The sequence below is a fragment of the Myotis lucifugus genome, unplaced genomic scaffold, assembly GCF_000147115.1.
Source record: "Myotis lucifugus unplaced genomic scaffold, Myoluc2.0 scaffold_4551, whole genome shotgun sequence".
Lineage (NCBI taxonomy): Eukaryota > Metazoa > Chordata > Mammalia > Chiroptera > Vespertilionidae > Myotis > Myotis lucifugus.
This window is the reverse complement of record NW_005875599.1, coordinates 5,527-11,736: the sequence shown is the minus strand read 5'-3', so window position 1 is coordinate 11,736 and position 6,210 is coordinate 5,527. Positions and strand designations below refer to the sequence as shown.

The window sequence follows — 6,210 nt, the reverse complement described above, 5'->3', positions numbered from 1 at the left end:
GATGGAGAAGCCAAGGGTTTGGAGGTGCTCATCGCGCTGCCCCCGTGCCAGGGGCAGTCGCTAACATTTTGGCGGTCGCGTTGTGGCAGCCACTGTCCATGTCGGAGCCGCCCGCGTCCGTCAGCCGAGGCCGGGCTGCGCTGTCGTTGCCTTGTTCTCTGCTTGTCACAGACCTGCGGAGAGGGGGACGGGAGCGATCACCACCAGCAGCCTCCTCCTCCTCCTCCCCAGCATCGCCAGCCGAACCTGCCTGCCCAGCCCAATGGACTCCCGCCATCCCATCGCAGAGTTCTCGGCGCACCAATGACTCAGGGACAATCACTACTTATTTCTATCAATAGAAAGTGTTGTGTCAATAACGCAGCCAAGATCTCGCCAATCGTTAACTTCCAAGAGGAGAAGGTAAACTAGATAATTGCTCAATTCGCTTCCAACAGTCAACAGGAAAACTTTTTTTTTTCTCTGCAGTCGGCGACTACTTCTCATTGGTGAGGGACGTTCCCCCGCCCAGAGAGGAGGCGGGGGCGCTTCCACCGCGCCGCGCGCCCTCCCCTCCGCGCACACACTCCGGGGCGCACACATCCCTCCCCTCCACCCTCACCCCACCCTCACCCCACCCTCACCCCTTCGCTTTTTCCCTCTGTCTTTTTAATTCTCAATCTGCTTAACCAAGCTTTAGAGGCCAAGCAAATCTGAGATCAATTTTCTCGTTTAGCTCTAAGTGACATCATCTAAAATCATTGTGCAGGGGCTAAATAAGGAAACGGAGTCTAATTCGAGGGCAAACGCCAGGCTATATTTATCAAATTCCAAGCTCCAGAAAGCGGCAGCCAGGATGCCTCCGGCAGCGAAACCCCAGCTTCCCCCGCACGGTTCCGCGGGGCCCGGGCTGGTCCCGGGTCTGAGCTGTGCTGTCTCCTCCGCAGCTGCTCTTTCTTGCACTAGGGCGCGGGGCTGAGTGCTCCCGGCATCCCGGCATCCCTGTGGCCAAACGGAGCCTGGACCACTAGGAAGACGCCAGCAGGTAACTGGCCTCCCCAGTCGCCCCTGAGAATTAAAGGCCTTGGGAGACTTGTGATGTGTTTGTGGTTTTGTGCATGCGATGCCGTGACAGACGCCGCACCCACAAAGTTGAAGAGGAGTTGCAGGGAATAAGCGCGTGTCACACGAAAAGAAACCCCCGTGAAGGCCGGACCCCACCCCCGCCACACACCAACACACGCGTGCGCTTTCATGCGTTTCCATTGAGAGGCCGGAAAGAGTGGGTTTTTTTGTTTGTTTGTTGTTTGTTTAAGTGCCTGCACTCACTAGAGCTCTCTCGGAGCATTTTTAATTCTGAACGTTGAGTGGAGAAGGGAAACAACTTATTGATTTCCTCCCCCAACCTCTCGGCTGCAGGTGTCCGCACGCCTCTCCGAAGCAGCGCGGGCGGCGGGGCTGCGTGAGCACCGCAGGGCGCGAGCCCAGCGACCTGCCGGCGCGGGAGTTCTAGCTGCGACCTCGCCGGCGCCTCCCGGAGCGCGCGGAGACCTGGCTCCTGCGCCGGGCCGCGTCCGGGCGGCCTCTGGGTGTGGCGCCCGGGACCAAACTTGCAGGGAGGAGCGGTGGAGTGTCAGGAGTGTTTCTGGAAGACTCCAGTGGCTGCGACTCCAGCTGCGCGGGTTCTCGCCGCCGAGGCAGGCGCGGGCCCGGAGCGCGCTGGGAGCAGCGGCGCGCGCCCTGCTGGTCCCTCCCTTTGGCGAGCCGGCGATCGTGCGGAGGTCAGCACCGAGGTCAGCTGTGCCAGGGCCCGGCGTGCCCTGGGGGCTGCACCGGGAGAACGCGGCGGCCGCGAGCCCGCGCCGGGAGGCGGAGGAGGAGCGCAGAGCTGCCAGCTCGGGCCTTGCGTTCTGCACGCCCCTGCCGGTGGCGGTCCGCGGCAGCCCAGGGTGCTGCCTACCCGGTGAGTGACCCCCGAGTGCGCGTGTAGAACGGATTGGGGTCGGGTGCGTCTCTTGGGAGGCGGGATGCAAGCCCACTAGAACCTGGGATTGTTGAGCTCCTGACCAATTCCACCAAAAAATGCGAAGTCTCCGGAAATTGACCTGAAACATTACCTCTTCCCTGTCTCGCTGCCCAGCATTTGCCGGGGGCCACTCACCCTAGCTTTTCGTGAGGGCCGGCCTCGCCCCCGTCCGGAGAGCCGAGAGGGGTGGACGCGGAGAGAGCCTGGGCTGGGGCCGTGCCAGATGCCCAAGGCCGAAGCCGAGCGGCTGGGAGGGTGGTGGGGAAACCCAATTGCCGAGGAAACCAAGGGAGAGGCTTGGATCTTGTTGCAAGTTGAAGGCAGCCCAAGGGCCAGGTGGGGGGTGCGAGGGGCCTTAGCGACTAGGCCTAGACGTGCCCCCTGTCCGGTCTCTGGTGGCTTCGGGCTGGTTGGATCGAAGCGGCGGTAGAGAAGTGCAGAAAGAGGCGGGCGCAGAGCCCGGGGGCGAGTCCGGAAAGAGGCGCCACGCCTCCGGGAGCACCTCGGAGCGGTCCCAGGCCCGGGCGCAGTCACCCAGGGTGCGCCCAGGCTGGAAATGTTCCTCCCATTTGCTCTTGGGGCCACAGATCCTGTCCTCTCTTCTCCCCCTGCTCAGACAAAGGGCGCTGGAAGGCTTTGCTAGGGGAAGGGGAAGGGGGCGTCCCACGACAGATGGGTCGCCGTTAAGACTTTAATTGCAGCCTTTTGTGGCGGATCTAGTTTCCTTTCCTACCTGACGATTCCCACATCGAAAACCCCCCTCCCCATTGTATCCCCGCGACACAGGGCTCGGTTTAAAGGAAAAAGCAGAGAAGCACGGAGCAGCCTGGCTCTGGCAAGCGCGGGCGCACCCAGCTGACTCGTACAACTCACCACTTCAGGAGCGTCGCCTGCCTTGTTGACTGAATGCCACCAGTTTGTTTTACATTTGACGCGTGTCCTTCCCTCTCCCCCTCTCCCCCTCCCCCACTCCCTACTCCTTAAGGGCACACTGACCTTAGTACATTTCTCCTTTTCCTAAAAAGGAAAATCGTGGCCTATGGGTTCTACATGCTTTGTATAGCTAATATTTCAGCAGTTCGTTTTCCACTGGTCTTTTCGGGATTTGCCTTTTTGACAAGTGTTTGAAAGTAGTGTCATTTGAGTAACAAATATCACAAAGTAGCAATTATGCCCTGCCTTTACAGACCTGACCTTCCTAATCCTGAAGCCTGAAGAGGTGCTTGCCAAATCCAGTTCTTGATATTCCAACATGTGTGAGTCAGTATTTTACAGTCAAAACCTAACCGAAGGCAGGTGTTAATTTTTACAAATATCCCTATTGAGTAAAGATTGTCTTAAACAAAATGCAAAATGTAATTTAGGAAAGGCCTCCATCTTATTGTCAATCTGTCCAGTACTTCCGGATCCCCCCCCCCCAAAATACATTTGAAAATTACCACCAAGAAAATAAAACCACCAATAAAAGCAGAGCATATTTGGAAAATTGTGAAGCTTTTAAAACTGTTCAACACTTAGCATTGTTTATTAAACAATGCAAGGGAGCCCGTTTGTTTTCTTAAAGGCAAAAGAGAAACTCGGTAATAGTTTCTTTGGGTTTTCTTGAAGAATCCTCTAATCCCACCTCTTTTGGTCGGAGCTGATGATTAAGGATCCCTCGCCTTCCCAACCTGGGAAAGGCGCTGTTTATTTGCCCTCCCTACCCACTTAAGTTCACTCGGAAGGCCAGTTCCGAGTGTGTGCGCTTTGTCCTGTATGCGATGTTGTGAGGGAAGCAGACCAGTCCTTGACATGAAGAGACCAGATAACAAACTCCGAGTTAAGACCTTCTGAGGAAATTAGAAAAAAGCCCTACACCTCTAAACCAATGTAAGGTTCTCTTTAGGCATCTAATTTTGATTTCAATGATTCCTAAACCATGTTCTTGACATTACTCAAGAACTTGAATAATTTTTACAGGCTTTTAATTTGCACCCCTGTCACCAGTAAATGCACTTTCTGATCAAGATTATTGCAGTCTGATTTTAAAAGCAACACAATAGAGCCATCAATTCCCAAATCATGCATAATTTTTAATCTCTTCTTCTTTACTAAGTCATGAAATACTGTTGAGTTTTTTTAAAATAAAAATATGGATTGGAAAAATCATAACTTATCCAGCCTTCTGCCAAGTGCATGAATTTATCTCTGCTCATGTTTTCAGACCTTCCCAACATCCACAACTCCCACCTCTTCATCACAAGCAACAGTCTGCTTTCTCTGCTTCTTATTAGCCACTTGGAGCTAAAGGAGGGAGAAAGGATTATTATTCTGAGGAGCCCTCCGCCCGCCCAGGCGCTCAGACTCACCCTTACTCTTTCCTGTTTAGTACGTAGCACCAAAGGCAATGTATGTTCCTTCTAGAGGAGGAAAAAAATTCCTAAATTCTTCTACAGTTTTTCTCAGTCTCTATTTCTGACTTGTCTTCTGTTCTTGGTTGTGGTGTGGGAAGGAGGCGAGGTGACGGAATAGGACACAGATAGGAAGGGCCTGCAAGGTTCAAGGAAAGAGTCTTGAGTGTGAGTTAATGAATACGCGACCAGAACTCACTTTCCTGCCCTTCACACCCGGGCCACAAGTTCGAATGTAAGGCGACTAGTGTGTTTTAGTTAGTTTGGTAGCAAATAAAGAATTCTTGCCAGATTTGCACAGCGTGTGAAGGGCAGTATCACAGATCAGGAGTCTAGGAGGGAGCTCCTTCGCTCAGAGTCCTCATCCCTTTTGGGGACGGAGAGGTGGGTTACTGTATCTTTGACATCGGGATTTCATTTAAGCCTAGTGAAATCATTCTTCTCCAAACTTATTAAATCCGTTTGTAAAAGTAAATGAAGCGCCCCAAGGGTTGTCTGACAACTGTTCAGTGAGCGGCAGGCCTTACCACTAGGATCACCTCCACCCTGGGTTTGTCTCGGCCACTCCACTAACGCTGGGATTTTTCTCACCATTCCCACAGGCCTGTGTGGTGTGTTCCCTCCAGACTGCCCGGCTCTGACTCAGGGCGGGACTTGATGGAAAAGAAGTTTCTAAACAAGCAACACAGTTTCTCCAACTTATTGGAGGAGCTGAAGTCAAGCAACAAAAACCAGCCACGGTTTTCTTGAAATTGACAGTGTTATTGAAACCTGGGAAGTGAACAATTAGAAGACAAGTCCACCCCCACCTATGCTCCCTTGCCCTGCACTGATAGCTGGTTAGTGCAATTGGTTCGTTATCATTTTGCAGCCATTGGTCGGATAATTTTAAAAATTCATTTGATGGTCAAAATAAAAAAAATATTTCTTCAACACACAGCACGACTCTTTCCTTGATTCTGACCACGAGGTTCGGAGCAGTTTTAATATTATTTTCAAGCTTTCTCCCTTATTCCTCACGAGATAAAAGTCAGTAACTGAGATTCACATCACATAGAGCAAAGAATGCGCTTTAAAAAGAATGGAGAAGCCATAGAAGTAAACGAAAACCCCTGAGCAGAAACGCCTGAGAGCTCTTTATAAATTCAGTTACCTCCGGGAAGGGCGGGCGGTCGCTCGGGCCCCGAGCACCCCGCGCGGACCCGCTGCCCTCGGCCGCCTGGCCTCCGAGGGGAACCGCGTTCCCGCCGTGGGCGCAGGAGCCGAGGCTGTGGCCGGAACCCGGCCATTGTATGCCAGCCCAGCCCGAAGTGAACCGGGAAAGCCGACCCTTCTCCGCGGTCTGGTTCTCCACCATGGCCCCCGGCCCCCGAGTCCAAACAGTTTCAATGACTTCGGCAAGGCCGAGGGTCGGTGCGTGCAGCCGCTCGGAGGGGCTGGGAGCTGGGCGCACTCCCGCCATGCGGCCCGCTGCGCCCTGCGCGTCCCGCCGGCTCCGGGTCAGGCGTGGCCTCCGGGCGCCCGATCCGTCCGCGCCCGCGGCCGCCCACCCGGTCATCTGACCTCCGGCCTCCCGGCCCGGCCCCTCGGTCCGCATGGCGCTCCTCCCCCTTCTCGTCCCTCTCCGGGTGGACCCCGCGGCGGCCTTAGCCCGCCCTCCCTCCCCCGCCCGGATGGGAGGAGGGGAAACGCCAGAGCGTTTGGGGAGGGGGTGCGGGATCGGGTTTAGAGATCAAGTCGCAGGTGGCCGGGAAGTCCCGATGGAAAAGTTTGCGAACAGAACAGTCACTAGCAGACTTGCTGTGACGGCTCCGG

At 54.8% G+C, this 6,210-nt stretch overlaps 1 long non-coding RNA gene across 1 annotated transcript; it reads left to right on the top strand.

Moving 5' to 3' along the window:
- The first annotated feature begins 1,670 nt into the window (after positions 1–1,670).
- On the top strand, positions 1,671–5,192 carry LOC111824713. The gene is made up of 3 exons (XR_002827798.1): positions 1,671–1,942; positions 2,792–2,920; positions 4,998–5,192. It is a non-coding gene; the product is annotated as an uncharacterized LOC111824713 (long non-coding RNA).
- The last annotated feature ends 1,018 nt before the right edge of the window (positions 5,193–6,210 follow it).